Source organism: Cupressus sempervirens, chromosome 5, assembly GCF_028749045.1.
Source record: "Cupressus sempervirens isolate cs-2001-9-10 chromosome 5, ASM2874904v1, whole genome shotgun sequence".
In the NCBI taxonomy this organism is placed as follows: Eukaryota; Viridiplantae; Streptophyta; class Pinopsida; order Cupressales; family Cupressaceae; genus Cupressus; species Cupressus sempervirens.
In genome coordinates, this window is record NC_143122.1 from 236,726,220 (window position 1) to 236,749,929 (window position 23,710).

At 32.8% G+C, this 23,710-nt stretch overlaps 1 pseudogene; it reads left to right on the top strand.

Moving 5' to 3' along the window:
- The first annotated feature begins 11,576 nt into the window (after positions 1-11,576).
- Positions 11,577-12,554, top strand: LOC149555378 (putative receptor-like protein kinase At1g11050 pseudogene; annotated as a pseudogene).
- Positions 12,555-23,710: the final 11,156 nt, after the last annotated feature.

Here is a 23,710-nt window from a genome sequence, read left to right on the forward strand (position 1 = left end):
CATGAGGAGAAGCATGGAAGGAAATCAGCCCCAGGGAGTTTCCACTCAAACTGTTCTCACAAATCTTCAGATTCAGTTGGTAACATCCATCCATACCTGTATTTTACTTTAGAAAGTCTAGATCATCAAATTAGGGTTTTTAGTATGACCAAATATGCATCTTCAAACCTGCGCAAAGTGTCTCCATATCCAAAAGTATTAGATATGGTTTCATTACAGTCCCCAAGACATGTCAACTTCCCCATTGATACAGATATGCCTAGTGTTGCATCTCCAAAACCCTACATTCCCCCGTATCGGTGATCCACAAAGAGGGCTATCAGGAACATGGCAAAACCTAATGGAATTTCAGTTCATAATGCAAATCCAGGTGACAAAGACAGTCCCATCTTGATCCAAAATGATGAATCTAAAGGGGCATGCTGGGAATGTCAACATCTTGGTATTTTTATAGTTTGGAATGGGCCTAGTGAAGAAATGTTCTTTCTCTCAACTGGCTTAAAGAAAACTACTGTGACCAGGTAAGTATACCCTTCTTTTCTAACAAAGTCCTATATTTAAACCTTTTAGATGAACTAGTTAAAAAGGAATTTGCAAATGTCTCTGAGTGTTTTTTTAATGGTCATATTGTCAAGTTTGTCGAATGGTGTCCAAACTTTAAATTAGAAGTTTTAGTTTTTAAATGCCCAATTTAGTTCAACATTCAGGCCCTACTACCGGAAATGAATCAGATTGAAATGATTAAATCAATAGGGTTTTCTTGTGGTGAGATCATAGGGATTGATGCATCATTTCAGTATTATAATAATGTGAAATTACTAATCGAGACTAAATTCAATCATTCTTTACATTTTCATAAAAGAGTAATAACCAATAAGACAACTTATGATTTAAATCTATACTCATTCGAAGGAGAAAATTTAGAAATAATAAAGATTGAAGACAATAACGGAATGGGGTTTCAAAATATACCTCTTACTTTAGATTTTTAGAGTTTGTTTCCTACGATTTACAATCTAAGAAAGAAGATGGGTTATAGATTCTCATATCAGAACTCCTCTTTACAATCAAAAAGTAAGGATGGGCATCAGGATGATATGCAATATACAAAATTAATCAATCAAGAGGAGGATAAGGACAAATCACACACCTGCTACAAAGATTAAATCTATCATTGTCACTGATCATAAAAATTCTTCGGAATTGATTCAAAAAAATAAGGAAACAAAGAAGTATAGAGCTAAGAAAAACAAGAAAGTTTCGAAGAGAAGTTTGAGATAGGGTTCAAGTCTAGCTAGGGAGGAGAATGTGACTAATAAAGAGGTAAAGGTGGATATGCATCAAAATTTGACAGCAAGCAACGTAAAAGGAGTTAAAGCGGTTTGTCCATACATTTTGGACCAAATGACTTGTAATGATTCAAGCAGGAGAGAGTCATGTAATATGCTAAACATTTCAAGAGGGGGATAAACTGACATAAAAGATCCAATCATAGTACAAAATATGGTAATAGGGGCCCCAGGGAAAGGTGATATAGTTGAGTTGGAAAACTCCTTACTGTTTGATCCACAAATAGACAGAGAAAAAAGCAATAGTCTATCAAAGTTAGAGAGGCAAATGGGGTAGCAACAGACACAAGCTATAGAGGTTAAATCCATGACTCCAAGCATTAAAGGTATCAACATTTCTTCAAAGTTTTGGTAGACTCCAGGTACATATACAACCTCTCCATTTACTGTAGAGAATACTTAGTCAGATAAGATTGATAAAGAAAAAAGGGAAGATAGATCCATTTCAAGAGAACTACAAAACCTTTTAAATAAAGATGTGGATATGAACTTAGAGGTAGAAATTTTAAATCCAGAAGATTAGGATATGGATTAGTTAGCTGAGGAGCTAATTCAGGTATTCAACATTGATAATATTAGCTTCAGCATAGATTCCTAGAAGGAGGCTTTAATCCAAAGGATCCTCAAATTAGGAGGCAAAGATTATATAGCTGAAGATCTCAGAAGGGATTTATTAAAGATAGAGATGGGAGATAACCTATTAAGATAGACTCAGAATTGTGGTAGCATATCAGAGATAGACCAAGAAGCTAAGAGAGTTGGAAAAATTATCTTCGAAGAGATTAAGAGTGCAGATGTAGAGCAGCCGAGAATAGTTAGTCAAATCATCAATGAAATTGAAAATGAAGAATTGGATAAACAAAATGACTTCAGAATATTGCCTGATCATAGTCTGGTAAATTCATAGCTTCTCGGGATCCATATGAATCAGGAAAGTTTGAATTCACCAAGATTTGGTAGATCAAAAGGTAAAAGAGGTAGGAAATCTCTGAAGGAACTAAGAGAGGTAGATGCACTATGCAGAGAACAATAGAAGATAGATGACTTGCTAAATATTGGGAAGGGGAAGTGTCTTCCCAGGGCATCATGAGGATCACCACATGGAATGCTAGGGGTTTAAATGCCCCTAGTAAAAAAGGGTTATTAAAACAAAATCTTAAATCTTTTAATTCTAAAATCATATTAATTCATGAAACCAAATTGAATAATATTGAAGGTTTATTACTTAATAAGATGTTATGTTTTTGGGAGTCTTTCTTTCTAGAGTCTGCAAGTGCATCAGGGCGTCTAGGTTTAATTTGGAATCATAGGAGGGTAGACATACAGTGCTTAGAATTAAGTAATAATTGGATAAGCGCTACAGTACAGTCTTAAAATAGATCTTAAATTTATTTTAATTAATATTTATGGTCTAATTAGTCATTTAGAGAAGAAAATTATTTGGGATCAATTAAGCTCTATTTTCTATAATTATAATGACAGTTCCATTTTGGTAGGTGGTGATTTTAATACTATTTTAAACTTAGAAGAAAAGGTAGGAGGTTCGTAGCATCTCTCTCACTCATCTTTAGATTTTAAAACTTGGAATGGAAAACATAACATGATAGATGTTCCAAAGAATAATGGTATCTTAACATGAAACAATAAAAGGAAGGACCTTGTGTATATTGCTGAAAAATTAGATAGGTTTTTTATAATAGGTAATTTCAAAGATTATAATTTAAATTTTCATTCTTCCATCCTGCAATTAGCAAGCTCTAATCATTATCTCATTTTTTTTGAGCTTAGTGAACTGTCAAAACCAATTAGGAACCCTTTTAAATGCGAAAAGATGTGGTTTCAAGACCCCAATTTTATTGATAATATTAGAGATTGGTGGAAACAAGATAGATTTGAAGGTTCTAAGATGCTCATCTTTGTTTCTAAACTAAAGTGGTTAAAAGAAAAGATCCTAAGATGGAATAGAGAGAATTTGAATAATATCTTCAAAGAAAAGACAAAAATTGAAGAAAATTTTTTAAAGCTCAACTTAGAAATTATTAAGCATGGTATGAACAATGAAACTTATGCATTAGAAAAAGAACTCCTCGCTAAGTAGGAAGATATCCTCTCCAAAGAAGAAATATTTTAAAGACAGAATTCATGAGATAAATGGCTAGATGAGGGTGATTGGAACAAATGTTTTTTTCCATAACTCCACAATTTATAATAGATCTAAGAACAAAATAATGAGTATCATTAATCAGTTGGGTATTCGTACTGATAGACCACAAGAAATTGCAGATCTGTTTGTATCACATTTTTAGGGGATATTAAATAATTATGAAGGATCTAATAGATTGGCTCAATCGAAAATGCTTAAATTTATTCCAAAAATAATCTCATCTAAGGATAATAAGGAGTTAAATAAACCAATCACTTTGGATGAAGTAAGATCTATTGTTTTCAGTATGAATCCAGAGAAATCTCCTGGACCTGACAGTTTTCAGGCCTTTTTCTTTCAGAAATGTTGGGATATTGTGGGGGAGGATCTATGGAAAGCCATTGAAGCATATAGAAATGGAGGAGCTTTGTTGGCTAAAATAAATTACTCATTTCTCACCCTGATTCCTAAGAAGAATGGGCTGAAAACTCTAGGAGATTATTGTCCTATTGCTAAATATGCAACAGAGTTTATAAAATCTTCTCTAAAATTCTAAGCAAATGGGCTTAAAGGTTTCCTGCCTAATCTTATTTCTGAAAAGCAATAAGGTTTTGTCCTGGGTGGATCTATTCTAGATGGTATCCTTACTATTCAAGAAACAATCCACTCGGCATCAAAAAATAAGGAGTCATGTATGTTTATGAAATTAGATATAAAAAAGGCTTATGACATGATTGACTGACATTTTATTTTTAAGGTTCTTGAAGCATTTGGATTTTCTCATCAATGGATAAATCTTATTTTCAATTTTTTTTCTACCCCTAAGATTTCTATTCTTATTAATGGAAAGCCCAGAAGGTTTTTTTGAAATTTCAAGAGGAATTAGACAAGGAGATCCATTATCTCCTTCCCTCTTCATCATAATGGCAAAAGCATTTGGAAGAGCAATTTCAGATGCCTACCAAAAACCAAAAATTACAGGCATCACTGTTACTAGGAATATGCCCAATATCACTCATCAACAATATGTAGATGACACAATTCTTCCTGGTAAGAGTACAATTTCTAAGGCTTTGGGTCATAGTGATATCATTAAGTCCTATATGGATGCCTTAGGTTAGAAGGTGAATGATGGAAAATTCGAGATTTATTTTCTAAATACTCCTTCTAAAATGGAAAATTGGATTTGTAGTATTATGGGTTATAATAAGGGGAAATTTCCATGTAAGTATTTAGGTATTTCTCTTGAGAAGGGGTCAAATTCTAAAAAGGTCTGATTGGATACGCTTGAAAAACTAGATAAGAGGATAGATAGTTGGAAAGACAAGTGGCTCTCAAAGGTTGACAAAACTACCAAAATTAGCTCAGTATTATCAGCCATTCTTACTTTTCCTCTCTCTTTCCTTCCCCTTTCTAAGAATATGCTTTCAAAGTTTATATCAAAACTTAGGAACTTTCTTTGGAAAGATTGTGAAAATGACAAAAAATTAGCTCTCATTAAATGGGATGATTTATGTAAACCTAAGGATCAAGGGGGGTTAGGGATAAAGAATCTGCAATGGTAAAATGAAGCGTTAGGAGCGAAACTTATTTGGTGTTTATACAATGAAAGAGATCATAAATGGGCCAAGGTATTTGATAACAAATATCTTGTTCCAGATGATCCACTTTCTCTATTTAGGATGAAAAACATGCCAAGAGGGTCAAAGTGCTGGAATTTTATGTCTAGATGTCAAAAATTAATTTTTAAGTTCTTGACTTGGGATGTTGGCCTGGGGGATAAAGCCTTATTTTGGGAGGACTCTTCGGATGGTTGTCCCCCGATCTCTTCTCCCCCCATTCCTGTTAATCTCAAAAATAGGTTCATATCTCTATGGGGTGATAAATTCAAGGACTATAAGATTAAGACATTTTTGAAAGGGTCCAAGCAATCGATTTGGTGACTGTTGGATAGGTTAGGGTTAGATCCTGATTCAGTTAAGGCTTATGAGAAGTTTTTTTGGATTGGAAGATTAAAAAATCAAAAAGGTATGATGACCTCATTTGGGCTGGCTCTAAGGATGGTAAATATAGTGTGAAAAATGGTTATAAATCCTTGGTCCATTCTCAAAGTTTGAATCTAGTGGAGATGCCTCTCAAACTATGTTGGGATGCGACTTGTCTCCCTAAGGTAGGATTCTTTTTGTGGCTTGCCCTCCAAAATAGAAGTTTGACTGCCGATAGATTAGCTAGACTTGGTATTATAGGCCCTTCTTGGTGTGTGTTATGTAAGCATAATAATGAAGATGTGGATCATCTCTTGTATAGTTGTCCGTATGCGCAGGCTTGTTGGGACTGGCTCAGGTTCCATCTTATGTGGCCTTCACCTTTGCCGAAATCTTTTCAAGATTTCCTTTTAACTTGGCCTACTAGCATGGTTCATGGTGTTTATAATAAGCTTTGGAGTATTTTTCCTTCGATTGTAGTATGGGAGATATGGAAGGAAAGGAATCATCACATCTTTCGAGATTTGGAATTGAGTATGGAAGGAGTACTTTTAAAAATAGAAGCATCTATTGTGGAGGTGTTGAACTCTCACCTTAGGAAATCCACTAAAGAAGAGGGATCCTTCTCTATCTAGCATGGTCTTATGAAAAAGAATTGGCCTAATCTTACTAATCCACCTCTTGTATATTTGAAGAAAAGCAAGGAGGTGAGGGCTAGGTGTAAATGGGAACCACCCCCTTTTGGATGGTTTAAACTCAATTTTGATGGAGCTACAAGAGGTAATATGGGGGTGGTAGGTATCAGTTGCATAATTAATGATGACACTGGTAAGTGGGTTGCTAAGATAGCTTCACCCATTCCTCCTACCTCTAATAATCTAGCAGAATTAGAAGCACTAGATAAAGGATTGCAGTTATGTATTAGTCTAGGATTCTCTAAGTTCATCATTGAAGGTGACTCTTAGATTATCCTTAATGCAGTAAAGAAGTGAGTAACTCCTAATTGGGTTATGAATTCCAAATTAATGGAACTCCTTATGCTCTTTGAATGTATCAAAGATACTCAAATCTGTCATATTTTTCGAGAAGGAAACCATAAAGAAGATTGGCTAGCTAATAAATGAGCTGATGGAGTATCCTTTCAAATAGTTAATTATCTGTAGTTCCTTTTGGCTAAATGTAGTAATGGTTGAAATATAAGGCCGAGTCATGAGTTTGAGTAAAGAAATAAATTAGGGCTTATGGTGGGGTTGTTTGGGTTGATTTTGTAATTCTCTTCTTTTATCTCCTTGCTTAGATTTCACAACTATCTACTGTATTAATATCATTTTGGAGTTGTGATATGACTTGCTTATTATAATGCAGGTATTGTTTGATAATGGTAATATGTAATGGGACATATTTATTCATAATGTTCAATTGATCGGGTTGCAGTTTATGTGTTTTAGATCCTAGTAGTATCTGTGACTATTTTAGTATGTTTTCTTTTCTACTTTATAGGTTAAGTAAAGGGTGGCCTTTCTTGGCTATTTAATTTGAAAGTAGTTTTTTTTCAATTTTATGAGGTTGAGCACTATATTAACGAAGAATGGAAATCAAACTTCGTGGAATCCCTTTATGGCTAACTTTTTCAAGTTCATATTTATTATGTTTTCTAACCTCGTGTTTGACTAAGCTTAGGAGGAGGCATGATTGTTTGAGGTGGGAATATGCCAACATTAAATTGGCTTCTGATTCTTCTTCAAATGGACAAAGATATTTGCGATGTAAAATGTAATCAAATCTTATGTGATCATTAGGGGAATGCCCCTGTATATGTTGTAAACTTAAATTTGTATTGATTAGCAGTATTTGACTGGGCTATGTCCCTTTAAAAATGTTATAATATAGGATGTTTATCCCGGGCTAGACTTGAGGTTTTCTTCTCCATTCTTTCCTACAAGTGCCCATTTGGACAGAGTGAAGCTATTGTATCTTATTTATTAAATTAATAAAATTAATCAAGGTGTTTGTCGTTTACCGATTTTTATATTAATAATAATAATTAAAAAAAAAACAAAATATTTAACTTTAATAGTACACATAGACACAAGATTCTATTTCTTACTTAACCAAGAAATCAACCTAGGTTTAAGGAAAAAATATACCTCCACTTGCTCTCCTCCTTTCTTCAATACATCTATCTAGTCAACATATGCATAAGCCATCAATGTAAACTATGATTTTTTGGGGTATCACAGTCCAAAGCTTCACTAGAATCTTATTGAAATATTTCTATAGGACAAAAACATGCATGATATCAAATATGATAGAAGCCAAATATAAAAGTTCATCAATTATTGATATGCATTTACTTTCATTAGTCTTAAAGGTTCATAAATGTAAGTAATATAAATTTTATTTTAATATAATTAAATTTAAAATATTTAATTATGTTATAATTAATTAAATATAATATATAAGTGAAATTAAAAACTATATAAAATAAAGATTAGAAAGTTTAAATATAATATGATTTAATATTGTATAGATTTATATGATAATAAACATTGAATTTAACTTCAATTATATAATTTCGTTCACAAATGTAATAGATAATATAAACTAATTATATAATTATATAATATTAATAGATAGTATAAAATAATTATATAATTATATAATATCAAATAATTTACATTATTATGTAATTAATATCACTTTTTTTTGGAAGGCAATAAATTTTTTAACACTTAATATTCTTAAATATTAATTAAAATTTTTAAAAATATATTTGACTAAGATTTGGATTGAAATAAATCAAAAAATAATTTAATTTTTAGCTAAATATTTACTAAATCAATTATTAGGTATTCTTAACTTTTAAATTATTATTTATAGTTTGGTTGTTCGAGAGGAAAAAATGTTAAAAATATAAATATATCCAATTATAAAATTGTAGAATAATTGTAATATTTTTATTTTATTGTAGAATTATATTTTATCATATTTTTAAAACATTTCTAGAGATTAGTTAGAAATAATAAAAACATTGATACATAGATTTTTATTTCACTCTTCTAGTAGTATCTTATTTTAATAATGATGATATATATTTTAAAAATAGAAAGATTTTTTTTTTGTAAATGTGCAAAATATGGTGGTTGAAAGAATATTGTTAGATTTTTATTATCTTATCCTATTTTTAACAAATAAAAAGGAAAAAATTGTGAATGTCCAAATGTAGTGGTTGAAAGAATATTGTTAGATAACTAGAAAATACATAATTGCTATAAAGTAGATATACACTAGCTTAATATCAATTGCAATTTTTTTTGAGGTAAGCTTATTTATTTTGAAGCCTTGTTCTAACATATAATAAACAGATGGGCACACAAATAACAAATTCATATTATATTTTAGTGTCAAGAAATTTATTTGTGTTATTTTGGAGATTACTTCAACTGATGTTCTATTGAATATAATAGATAAATATACCATAAAAATGTTATAGCATAAATATAATAGAAATTAAAAGAATGTTTAAAAATATGTTGAAAATATTTACATTCATAAATTGTCTATTGAAAATTTTCTTAATTTTAATAATAACTACAACTAAATCAATTATAGTGGAAATTATTTCATACATACATACATACATACATACATACATACATACATACATACATACATACATGCATGCATGCATGCATGCATACATACATACATACATACATACATACATACATACATACATACATACATATATATATATATATATATATATATATATATTCAATTAATTAATAATTAAAATGTTATTTGTATGTTTGAAATGGAAATGACTCCCTCTATGCTAATGGAAATAGAAAAACAACATGACGCATTTGGAAATGGAGGGAGGAAAAAAAGATACAATTACACTATGTTCTCATCCTGCCGCTTAAATCAATTTTCAGCTTAATCTTAAGTAGTAATGTGTTCCCATGCAAAATAAAAATTGCAGAAAAGGAAAATTTAGAATCTTTTCCTAGTTTTGTGGAGTGACTATTTTTTAGCAAATGAAAATAAACTGTGAGAAAAGAGGGGGGCTGGAAAAAAGCAGTGACTACTTATTGAAAAAAATGACACATGTCTTCACCACAAGTTTTTCATCCTCTTTTTATTTGCCTATATTTTACTTTTCAGAATTATTTGCAAGAAAAATGATTTAAAAATAATTTTTAGAACATGCTTAAATTATGCAACAAATATTTTGATCTATGGGGCCACAAGCTCCACAAATTGTGCCACAAAACAATGATCAGCTGCTGCTAGCAAAAATTAACTAAGTAGCTGCGACTATCCTGTAGACAAACACTTGAACAATTTTGAAAAAATAAAAAACATTTGATCTTCATGATCTTGATAGTTTGTAGTAGAAAACAACAAAAAATTTGACAAAAAAATGCTACTTCTTGAATCTGAGGAAAAAACAAGTTTAACTTTGTTTTGTCTTTTGTACAGTTTGGAAATTAGCTTGGTAAAGGGAGCTTAAAAAAAGAAAAAAGAGAGAGAGATACAAGCAGAGAGGGAGGGAGGGAGAGATAGAAAAGACAGAGTGATTGGATAGAAATAAAGATTCTAAATTTTCGGAACACATGCTGCAAGAAATGAATAGAGTCTATTTCAAATTTAGCACCGAGGTTAGAGCTACTATGGTTTGGTACAAACATGTCATTCCATTTGTAGCCTCTCATGTTTAGGGAAAAATATAATAGAGAATGGAAACATCACATTCTAAAATGAGACCCTGCCAAGAAATGGAAACAACGTACACATTTTAGATCGCTTTTAGACACCATGGACCGCAGATCTGCGACGTCAGATTGTGTATTTCAAATTTGAAAATTCCTTCAGCTCTATAATTGAGCTGATTATGGATTGGATAATTGGATAACAGCAGTCTATAATTTATCTCCTCTCTATAATTTAGCTGTGTATTTGGAAACTAATACCTGTAATTTGGCCCCTCCATATAAATTTAGCTCATTATTCACTGGTTCTATAAGAGTCATAGCAATTGGATATTGATTTCTTCTGTAATCAAGTAACAAGCTTCTCTGTGGAAAGTATCACTGAAAATGGAGGTTTTCATGGTGATGCTATTACTGGTTCCAGTTCTGGCAGTTAATGCTGAACTAGAATGCCCAATGAATCTCGACTACATTACTAGAATTCAATGGAACCCATCAACTTGTCATTCAATTGAGACCTCCAAAGACCTTGAAATGTGTAGTGACACATTGAGAAGTTTGTTGGGATTTGGTTTTGCTCAGCTGCTCTGGGATGAATCTATTTTTTATCTCCCCGAGAACAGCTCCGCCATTGCATGCCTCACACAACTTCAAAAACGGATGAGCTCTATGGGTCTTCCATCAAATCTGGGTTCTCTCTATTTCAGCGATATATCAAAGTTTGAATCAAGCCCTCATCTTTGCAGCAGCATAAAAAGAAAAAGGGACTGGATGGAGAAGTTGGGGTTGACTCCATTAATGGACGCAGCCTATAGAAGAGATCTCTCTGTTTCCACTGCCTGCAGCGTATGCCATAACAGCAGATAGGTGGTATTGAAGAGATTTGTGGGGAGAATAAAAAATGCTATAGCTAAAACTAATCTGCAATGCAACTCTCTGGCACTTCTGTATATTGTTGGCGTCGCCAATGAATTTGGACCCATGAGCCAAAAAGGCACAAGCTATATTCTGGGCCTTCCCTTTCATCCCAACAAGTGGAGAGTTTGTTTGGAGATGGTTTTATACGGCTATGTGGGCGCCACCATGGCTATCATCTTGCTCTACACCGTAGGGATTAGTTACTGGCGGTGGGTCAGCGGGAAAATTAGGCATTTCGTGAGAATTCACAAAAGCCTTCTGAGGATTCACATGGGCTTGGTGCAGTTGGATATACTACCAATCAAGGACGCAACCAAGAATTTTAGCTGCGCCAATTTAATGGAGTAGGGCAATTTTGGAATGGTGTGTAAGGGAAGACTTGCCCGAAGATCATGGGATGGTTGCTGTGACAAAAATGAAGTGTTCTTTCCATGAAAACCCATGCCCAGTGCGGTTAATCAACATGCGGAAAATAGAGGAGGCAACAAACAATTTCAGTAGCACTAATTTAATCGGGCAGGGGAGTTTTGGCATTGTGTACAAGGGCATACTTCCTCACGGTCAGATGATTGCCGTGAAGAGACTGAAAAAGTGCTCTGTCAATGATTTTTGGAACGAGGTGGAGATAATGAGTAGCTTTTTCCATTGGAATTTGTTGGCTCTCTGTGGCTTCGGCGTTGCCGATGACAGTAAACAGGGCTGCCATGAGCTGTTTCTTGTTTACTACTACCTCGCTAATGGTAGCCTCGATCAACACATCTTTGGACAAAAAATTAGAAATGGGAGAGCAGGACTGACATGGGAGCAGAGGAAGAAGATTATAATGGGCATTGCAAAGGGGTTGTGTTACCTGCATTCTGAGATTTGGCCACTGATATATCACAGAGACATCAAGGCCGCAAATATTCTACTAGATGATGACATGAATCCCTGCATTGCAGATTTTGGGCTGGCCATAAGAGAAGGGCAGTCTTTGATTGGGTCAAAAGTAGCAGGCACGCATGGGTATTTGGCACCGAAGTATTGCCTGACTGGATTGCTCATAGATCGCTGTGATGTCTACAGCTTTGGAGTTCTACTATTGGAAATCATGAGCGACAGAAAGGTCGTGGATATAACTTGTCACTACCATATTACCGATTGGGTATGGAAGCTTTTCAGAGTGAATAAAGTGGATCTAGTGATGGATTGGAGAATGCGGGAGAGAAAAGACGTGAAAAAAATGGAGATATTTGTTAAGGTGGGCATTTTGTGTGCTCATGTAAATGTGGCATTGAGGCCAAGCATGGCAGAAGCATTGAAGATGTTGGAGGGAGAGGCTGCCATTCCCACAATACTAGAAAAACATTTGTCTATAGCAAATCACAAAGCAGAGGCTGACGGGATGGATTTTCTCAGATTTTTAAATCCTTCCTTCAAATTGTCCATCAGAGAAAAATAGGAGGCCATGTATGCATTCTATCCGCATCTAATGCATTCGCCTGGAAAATATTTTATACTACCTCCGAAAAATAGTGTATAGTAAAATGATTTTCAAATGTTAGTATTTCTTCTCTGCGTTTACCCTTGCAATGAGATGCTAAATTTATGATGCAGGACACATAATATGATGGCACATTTATTCACTATACATTTTCTGGACTTGATTTCAGATCATGGCATAACAAAACATGCTTTTATGGTGAAATTTAGTTCATGAAATTAGGTTAATATACAAAGCAATTGAAGTGATTTACTCTTTGTCTACAAATGAAACTGGTTTTATTTTTGCCTTGTCTGCAAAGGTTTTATTTCTTCTGATTGTATTTTTAATCTTTTGATATACTAGTGTAATATATAGAACATGTCATTTCGACTAGTTCCAACCTTTCGAAACTTTCGGGCTTTGTATGTGAAGCTAGAACTACTAAAATGATAAAGAAATTCCTTAGCAGGTAACCTACCATTAATATCATTCTAGAAATGAACATGTATGCTAAAATATACATATACGCCAACCTTGCATGGAAATTAATATATTTCAATGCATACTTGGTATATAAAACTCAAACGGTCTAATACAACTCTGCGTGTTCCCTACATCTTTTCTAGTCTTGTCTATTTATCTATTATTTTATATAAAACTTTTCTTCTTATTTCTTACTGTTTTGGGAAACAACCTTTAAGATAACAAACAATTTGTTTAAATTATTATAAGGTATTTAATTTTTGGTTTCCCATTATGTCAAATTTATTGATTAGAATTTTAGTTTTAAGTAGTTGGAAAGGATCAATAATGTCACATGTCAACATATTTTTCGATATAATGATGCCGAGCAGGACGCAATTGCAATTTTTAAGAAAGATATTTTGAATTAGATTTTTAACATTTTAGTATGTTTTTATAGATGACAACTTTCATGTCGTTTGACATTCTTAGTTTATTAATGCCGATAGGCATTCTACAATGGCAGAATGGGGGAGTGAGATGGTGTGACCATGTTAGTGTTAACTTTTATTCTTTTGTGTTAAATTTGACAACCATCTACTTGTCACATTTTTTAATTTTATTATAAATAGATTATACTTTTAAAAATAATTTAATAAATACCATATAAAATATCCATATAAATTATTATATTTGGAAATATAAATCATCCATTTTTTAAAAAATTAAATAAAAAGCTTAAGTTAGCAAAAAATACTAAATAAATGGAGATAAAGGATATATAAATAATTTTAGATGTAGTAAATTAAATTATTATTATTTTGTAGTGGATATCTATCGACATTTCTTTAGATAAATTTCTTTAAGATATCTATACTAGTTTGTAAACTAATTATTTTTTTTTTATATAGATAGGAGTTTCTATATTTTTAAAACTTTTATTTTCTTTCAAATTTATTTTTGATGTTTCTAAAAGTTATAAAAAAAAAAAAAAAAATGCAACTGAAAGTGTTGTAATTTATTTTAAATAATAAAAAAGTTCAATTTTCATGAAAAGTATTGTATATTTTTTCTATATTTCTTAAGTTTATAATGCTATGTTATGGATAGAGATAATTCTTTGTATGTCTTTCAAATTATTTTGTTCAGGAGGCATTCATGGCCATCTAAATTTTGAAAATATATTTTTAATTTTTAAAAACTGATTGATAGTCATTTTTTTTTTAATTAGTATCTTTTTAGATTGTAGAATGTCTCTTCCAATAATTAGATATTTATTGATTGAATAGGCACATGCATCTATAAGAAACCCAAGGAATACATGGATAATAAATCAAAAGTATAATTTAAATAAATTTTACTAATAGACTAAATTATATAATAATTAAAATTTTATATGCATTTTAATAAATTTTTTTATAATTCCAGTTTTGCTTTACACACTCTCTAAGTTATAAAGTTTGTACAATGAGCAGTTTGGACTCATGATAGATCAAGTACGATGATATTACCGAGTTTTGGGTTTGCCAAGTTTCTTATAGAAGGCATATGATGTATCGACCTTCCATTCAATATGTTCTCTTGCTTCCTCTACATAGGGAAAGGTTGTTGGATAGTGATTTTTTGTTGCATCATTTGAGAAGAGTTCATCTCCCCTATGGAATGATATATTGATAGATGTTTTTTAACATCCACGAGGCTAAGACTAGCCTATAGGAAAATCTTCCAACTAAACCATAAATCGTATTTTATCATCAATTTGTTTCAAATTTCATATCAAACTCACTTGATTTAATTCAATCTTAGCCCAATGTAAGAATTTGGTTCCTATATGTGTTTGTCATTGGGTAATTAGTAAAGATTTATTGTTACCTTCAACCCAACAATTTAATTTCTAGAATGCGGATGAGTATATTATCAAAATAAATAATTACTACAACCAATTGGTTGACAAAAACCAAGAAGAAGATATTAGAAACTTATCGAATACATGTGTGGTTTTCCCCATCTATTCACAACCAACAACTATCATCTACATCTAATTGCATTTAATAAATGTTGTTGATTAAGAGTTAAAATAAGTTTTTTATAAGAGACTTGAAACCCCAAGAGTTAAAACCTTAGATCCAACAATTCAATCCAAAAATAAAATAGCACCTAAAAGAATTAGTACACCCAATACAAAACCAACAAGAAAAAGCCTACATCTAGGCAACCAAAACAAGTTAATAAAATAAAAACAAACACAAGAAACCAAAAGATAAGAACTGCCAGTGTGCCTGAAGGCATGAAAATTCCTTGACTAGCTCCTCCTTGAGCTCTTTTATTCTATAGATGGCTCGTTTAATGTAGATTCTTGATTAGGAATAGGGCTAGCCGACTGACTTCTTCTTTCTCATACTCATTGTAATACATTTCCCTAGACTACTTGTATCCCCATTTTCTTTAGTTGCCTCTAGACCATGAACCAATAACTTACTAGAATTTTGATCCGCCTTCCCCACCATCTTACTTAGGTAATCTATAGTCACCTCCATTACCCCTTGACTACTATTGGTAACATAAATAACCAAATTCTCCATTTTGTTGATTCTTTCCTTTAGGTCCTCAAACCCTTTATCTTTATTACCCTTATCCCTAGCCTTAACCTTCTCACTCCCATCCACCACTATACTTTGGATCTCTTCCATTTTAGCCTGAATAAGTCTATATTTAAGGTTTAATGTCTTAAAGGAGTTCAAAGTCTATTTCTCCAACCAAAAAGTATAAAGAGAAATATATTTTAGTGTTTGTAAAACCCCAAAGGGATGGTTGACTTTAACATTCCTCAAATTATCCTCCAACAATTTAATGTTAACCTCATCTAGGTCCACCATTTTAAGCATCAAATAGTTTCTTTCATTGTTATCCTATTTCTTGCCCACATCACCCTCCTTACTTTCAATCTGTTTTATTCTTTTATTTAATTTCTCTGCAAAGGCTTGAGGATAAATCTAGACACATGCTCAATAAATTCCCCATAATCCACTATGTGGAGGGCCTCTTTTTCAATATCCTCTTCATTCTCATCCACAATTTTCTCTTTCTTGCTATCATTCTTCTTAGCGGGAGGGATATTCCTTCTATAGAGACTAAGAAGACATAGGCAACTGAGTAGTACTAGAGAGGTTGTAAAGCCTTTCAATGGACCCATAAGAATCCTCACTCTTCCCTTCCTCAAGGGGAGTGCCCCAAGATGGTGTACAAAAAGGGGGGAATAAGTGGACACCTTTTTTTTTGAAATCAAGTAAACCTGAACTTGGATGCGACGTTTGAGAGTTATCCACTTAAAATGACAAGACGTGTAAAACATATAAATTGTATTATTTTGAATCTACTTTTTAAACTACTAGAGTTTTTAAAAAATGGATAAGATTAGGTGGGTCAAAATCTATGCACATAAAAAATAGTTTCGATTTTTTTTAATAGAAAATATAACATAGCTATTTTCATGTGCATCACAAAAGACATAGTTATATTCACTATTTTGTAGATCCCTTTGGTAGGATGATAGTTAAGAGTCATATCTAGAAGTTCTATATTTTTTTAACAATTTTTGGATGAGAATTTTTTTTTAATATTATGAGTTATTGAATTGACTAGATCCTAAAATTTTGGTACCTATTCGTGTGCTGAGCATAACATACACCAAAACAGTTGAAAATGGAATCTTTTTTTTTTGGTAAATGTGTATATAATCAAGTGTAGACCAATAATATATAGTTTATTTTTAATATTTTAAAGTATATTAAAAGTTATTAAAAAAATGGTAGACATATGTTTGCGAGGAATATCAAGGCATTGGTAAAAGTAATTAAAGTTTCCCATGTTAGTGTTGTCTATAAATAGAAAAATTTATATTGTTAGAAAGCTAAGAAGATGTGTAAGAGTATGGTGGAAATTTTAGAGATACCCACTTCACCATTAGAAAACTTGATGAAGCCAAAGAGAAGAATTCATCTTAGAAGATGAAAAATGTCTACAGGAAAAAAATTGGAGGGAAAACAGTCTCCCAAGCCTTTGGGTCATTTCCCTATGCTATCACCAAGCCATAACCCAATCAAGTTTCTAGGATTCAAATAACCTAATTGGGTTATGAAAATGAAAAAGTGCATCCAAAACCCAATCGGGTTATTGAAAACCTAATTGAGTTATTGAAAACCTCATTGGGTTTTGAAGAACTAAATATAGGCTTCACTCCAAAGGGCATAACTTTCACATACAGAGTCTGATTGACTCCATTCAAAATGTATTGAAAAGATATTGAAGAGATCTACAACATGGTGTAGATAAAAAAATCCTATATCATCAAAATTTTATTTACCATCAATTTTAATTAAGCATAATATAAAATAGGTGGTTAGTATTTTCCAAATGCGTAATCAATAGGTAAACACAAATGATAACATATTTTTAATTCTCTCTCTCTCAAACACACATACACACACTCAATCACTAAATAAATAACTCCTAATATATTATCTCTCTTACTAGATCCTAACCTCTCACATTCTTTAACTAACTCATAACCCCTCCCTCTCTTTAACTATTCTTAAGTGTTGTCTCTCTCTATGAGTAATCCCTAAGCACCTCTCTCTCTCTCTCTCTCTCTCTCTCTCTCACACACACACACACACACACACACACACACACACACACACACACACACACACATCCAATTCTCTCCATATTTTTCACTCTCTTCATCCTATCCCCAAATTTCTCTCTCATATGTCCTTCGCTCTCCATTACTTCATCTCTCTCTCTCACTCTTTGTATCTCTCTCTTACTCTCTCTTATCATTTCCCCTCTCCCCTCCTCTCTCTAACCACTTACCCATCTCTCTATGACCTCTAATTCCTAACCACCCTCTCTCTCTCTACATGAAGTTCCCACTTCAAGGATTAGAGGCTAGGGAGAGAGAGGGGGGTTAGGTATTAGGGGTTAGAAGGAGATAGGTAAGTGGTTAGAAAGGTGTGTGTATGTGTGTGTGTGTGTGTGTGTGTGTGTGTGTGTGTGTGTGTGTGTGTGTGTGTGTGAGAGAGAGAGAGAGAGAGAGAGAGAGAGAGAGAGAGAGAGAGAGAGAGAGAGAGTTTATTAGTTAGTTAGAGAAATATCTTAGGGGTTATTTAGTTAGTGATGAGTGTGTATTTATTTTAAAGACAGAGGGGTCGAGGGGGTTTGAGGTTAGTTGGAGAGAGATTTTTAAGAATTATGAGTTAGATAGAGGATAAGAGTTTGTAAGAGAGACAAATATTAGAAGTTAAAGAGTGAATAAAAGTGTGTGTGTGTGTGTGTGTGTGTGTGTGTGTGTGTGTGAGAGAGAGAGAGAGAGAGAGAGAGAGAGAGAGAGAGAGAGAGAGAGAGAGAGAGAGAGAGAGATGTTATTAGTTAGTTAGAGAGATATCTTAGGGGTTATTTAGTTAGTGATGAGTGTGTATGTATTTTAAAGAGAGAGGCAGGGGTTGAGGTTAGTTGGAGAGAGAGGTTTAAGAATATGAGTTAGATAGAGGATAAGAGTTTGTAAGAGAGACAAATATTAGAAGTAAAAGAGTGAATAAAAGTGTGTGTGTGTGTGTGTGTGTGTGTGTGTGTGTGTGTGTGTGTGTGTGTGTGTGTGTGAGAGAGAGAGAGAGAGAGGATTATTAGTTATATAGAGAGAGGTTAGGAGTTAGTGTGAGAATGAGAGATGTTAAAAGTTAGTAGGAAGGAGATTAGGAGTTAGTGAGTGAATGGGTGAGTGAGTTTGTGTGTGAGAAAGAGATAGAGGGAGAGAGAGATGGAGAGAGGTGACAAAAATATAAAAGCTATGATAATACTCTTACCTACGTATTCGCTCCATGTTTGGAAAATAGTCACTACCTATTTTAGACCATTATTGACTCTAATGGATGACAAACAAAATCTTGATTTTTTTCTATTATTATAGTCACTTTATGTTGTATGTCTCTTCAATAGCTTTCCAATGTATTTTGAATGAAGTCAATCAAAGTCTGGATGTGAAAGTTATGGATTCTAGAGTGAAGCCTATTTTTATTTCTTCAAAACCCGATTAGGTTTTGAAGAACGTTTTCATCTGAGAAACCCAATCAGGAATTGTTTTTTATATATTTTTGCAAGTCTTGGTTATCAAGCCTAGCTACCTTTTGAAATGTTATATAACCCAATTAGGTTATTCATAACTTGATCAAGTTATTGGTATTTTTTGGTTTTTTTGTGGTATCCACTAAATTGTACACCATCTTGGTGCACACACCCTCAATTGTCTCCATAATATTCAAACCCTGATCAATAAAACTATCCTTAAGCTCTTCTTCAAAATTTCCCCCCATCAATTCTATTTCCATCTCCTTATAGTTAACCATTTTCTTCTTTCTTTTGGTCATCTCTAGAGAAATATCTTCTAGAGATCTGCCATTATCTGTTTCCCCTTACCATTACTACTACCAAGGCTCAAATAGTTTCCTTTAATTTCCGTAATAGATGACACTAAATATTGCTTGTTATTTTTTAACATATACTAAAAATTCAAATGCATAAGCCCTTTATACAAGTTAGGCTTGTTGGGCTTCTCTGTAAAGGCTTTGATACTCCATGTTAATGAACAAAGCAAGTAAAAGTGAAAGTTGACCCTCATCTTATACCTAAATTGGTTCAACATGATGATATGGTAGGTATGGGATCTATCATAGTGCTTTTCAGGTGTTAAAGTGAAAATTGACCCTCCTCTTGTACCTAAATTGATTTGGCATAATGAAATGGTAGGTATGGGATCTATCATAGTTCTTGTCAAGCATTATATACTTGACAATAACTTTTAACACCTTTTTCAGTGTAAGTTTAATAAAAGAAACAACATACACCTACCTGTATTCCTTTACTAGTTCCTGACATCCTCTTTTAGAAATATTCTAATAGAAACATCCAAAATTTCCTTGTTATGATAAAAATGCATACCTTTGGTATTCAACCCCATAATGTTCAACATGACCTCAATGTTCAGCTATGATTTCCTTTCGGCCATCATGATCATTCAAAAACCCCAACCATTGATGAATTATTATGCTATCTTTGACTTGAAGTCTTTCATCATATTCAAATATCAGACAATACCACCATTTTTTAGTTTCTACTAGACCATTTTTTCTTTTATCCATTTCTTATAATTCCATGACTCCCTTATTTTTAGTTTGCCTCCTATTATACTAGACTCAGAGACAAAACTCTTCAAACTCACTCTCAATGCAATATTCTTAGAAATGGAGGAAGAATGATAATACACAAATGAAAACTAAACACCCAAAAAGTGAGGCAACTATACCTTTTCTTTCGCTTTTTACTTGCCAAAGTATCAACATCATTAAATTTAGTGTTCTATTACTTTCCCTTCATTGTTAGAGAGATTTGATAAGTCAATAACTTTACTATGCATCTTATCATGATTTATGAGGGACTTTAAATTTTCATTACCACCTATGCTCCATCATTTCAAGAAGTGATAGATATGTTACTAAACACCACATTTTTAATATCTCACTAATCCTACTTGCTTCTCAACTCCATAAAATTACTTGACATCTTCAACAAATTGAGGGCATAAATAGGGAGATTTGCAAAGTTGACTTGATTAGCTAAAGTTTTCCAGCTTGACTCAACAAAAAACCTTTCCAGTTAGCTAGTTTTTATTAAAAATATCAATTAAAGAAGACCAAAAATAATCTAGAGTCTTGAGCCCTAGTGGAAGACCAAAGTATAATTTTAGGAGATTATTAATCTTACACCCCAAGTATTCATAATCTTCACTTGTCTAGGGACCAAAGTATGGATAAATATCAAAGATTTTTTTCCCCAATTGATTAGCTGATCAAAGTCCTTAGTATAGATCTAGAGGATATCTTTGAAAGCCTTAGATTCCTTGAGAGATGACTCACCCATCTTCAATATATCATCATTTAAAAATTATTCATGAGAGCATACCATATTAGACAAAGATGGTTTGAGCTCCACTCTCTTCCTAGTTTCAACTCTAGTATTCATAAAATAACCAAGTGTCTCCTCCATAATGACAAAAAATAATGTCAGAAATTGGGTCTCCTTGCCTTATCCCTCATGTAGGTTTCAAAAAATTAGAGGAAGATCCATTAATAATAACAACAAAAAAAGAATTACTAATAAGCCAGTTAAATAATTGGATGAAGAGATTGCCAAAACTAAAACACCTCAAAAAGTTAAATAGGAAATACATTTTACAAGTGTTATATCTAACTATGGTTATATATTTATGATATAATTGCCTATAAATAGAATGGTTGGGCCAGCTGGCTCTTTAGTGCTCCAATTTTTAGTAATCTTCTTGTTATGTGTTTGCAATATTTGTCATACTATCTGAGCCATGAGTAAGGAATGATGTGTGTTATCTTTTTGTTTAATATAGTATTTGGAGTTGAGGAAATCAAGGAGATTATTGCAAGGAATTTATCTCAAGGATATTGTTGTTAAATTTTTTACTAAAGTCAATACCATTTGCGTACAAGAAGAAAGATAAAGTGCTAAAGGAAGTTTGTGCATATTGTAGAAGTTGTTGAAACTATCCCTTAAAGAGCTTGTATAGATTTATTTTTGGGGTGACATTAATAATTTGATTTGAGTATAAGACTTAATTCCAAGGTTTCTTAGAAACCTATAGAATACCATTTAATATCTTCACTAAATGACACATCTTTTCCCCTTTAAATGACAATGACATTTTGAACATACTAAGAGCATGAACTAGTAAACTTTGTAAAGTTGACTTTAGAAGTTGAAGTTTCATTGCTTGGTTAAGTAGTGCCCCTTTCTAGCCTGCCAAATTTGCATTTAATCTATTAACTAGCTTAGCCTATAAGGCCTCTAGAGGTCTCAACTCTAAAGGAATCCACAAATAGGAGGCATGCAAGTTCTCAATTTTACACTCTAGAATTCTAGCAATCTTCTCCTGTCAAGGGATAGGAGTAAATCGATAAAAAAGGATAGAGCTTTTGTCCCAATTGATTAACTAACCCGATGCCATTCTGTACACCTGAAGGAATTCTTTAAAGCTTCTATCTTCTTTTTTCATTTCTTCCCCCATCATAATCATGTCATCAAAAAACTGCTCATGAGAGAAAGTAAGGTCATAAGAAGATAGTTTGAGGCTAACTATTGGCCCTTTAGATATATGAACACTGACTAATCTACCAAGGGTCTCCACCATGATCGAAAAAAAAAAGAGATAGAGGGTCTCCTTGTCTAAACTCTTTGAAAGGTTTGAAGTAATTAGAAGAGGGCCCATTAATAATAATTGTACATGAGGATGTCCCTACCAACTGGGAATCAAGCTAAATGAAACAACCGCCCCCCAAAAAAATTCTTCAAACCTTTGAGCATAAAGTCCTAGTCAACTCTGTCATAAGCCTTAGATAAATCTAGCTTGCGAAGAAAACCTTGAGAACTTGAATTTTAGTAGAATGAATCACCTCATGGAATTTGATAATGGAATCCAAAATTTTCTTGTCTGATACAAAACCATTTTGTTGAGCCAAAATAATAGAAGTTAAAATAAACAACAATCTAGAGGTACGGATTTTAGAAAACACATTATGAATAGAGTTACACAAACTTATCAGACTAAAAGCTTCCACCATTCTAGTACCCTCCTTTTTAGGGATCAAAACAGTGAAGGTAGAATTGAATTCTTTAAGCAATTTCTTGGAGCCAAAAAAATTCTTTAACTACCTCACTCACCTTTGACCCAATTGACTTCCAGAAGTGTTGAAAGAAGAACATAGGAAATTCATTGAGCCCTATGGACATATCTCCTTCAAAAGAAAACATCACTTTATGAATTTTATCCACAGATGGAATAGAAACAAAAACTTGGTTATTACTGTCATCCAGCAAAGAAGAAATCGCCGCTAGAAGCTAGTTCTAAATTTTGGGTAAAGATTATTATGTTTTTTGAATAGTTTATAAAATAAATCCAAAAAAGACTCAGAGATTTCCCCATCCAAATTCACATCTCCTTTCTCTATGGATATATTTAAGATTCATTTAGAAGTTCTATGTTTACACATCTTAAGATGAAAAACACCTTGTTTTGTGATCTCCAACCTTCATCTAGAGTGCTCTTGACCTTTTTCTCCAATAAAGCTCCTCTTTGGTAATAATATTGGACCTCGTGTAGGAACAACCTTGGATATTCACATCTAGAAGATCATGTAGATTGACGAAAAGCATAAAATCTAGCCTTCCATCTAGATGAGCTTGGGTAGAAATGCCCCCCAATTTATCATTATCATTCAGGGGAGAGTTAAAATCACCCATAACCAGCCATGGGATTTCAATGATAGAATTTTTGAAAGTCCCCAACCTTTCCTAGAAGGCTAACCTCCCAATTTTGTAATTGGGAGCATAGATATTAGAGAGAATCTAGGAGAAATTGTCTCTAATATGAGAAAAATTAATAGAAATGATATTGTTTTCAGCCAAAAGGACCTCACCTTTAACAATAAAATTGTTCTATAAGATAACCACACCTCTTGAGGCTCCTTCAGAATTTTCTATTCTTAAAGTGAGATAAGACCTCAACTTTATCTTTAGTTATCTTAGTTTCT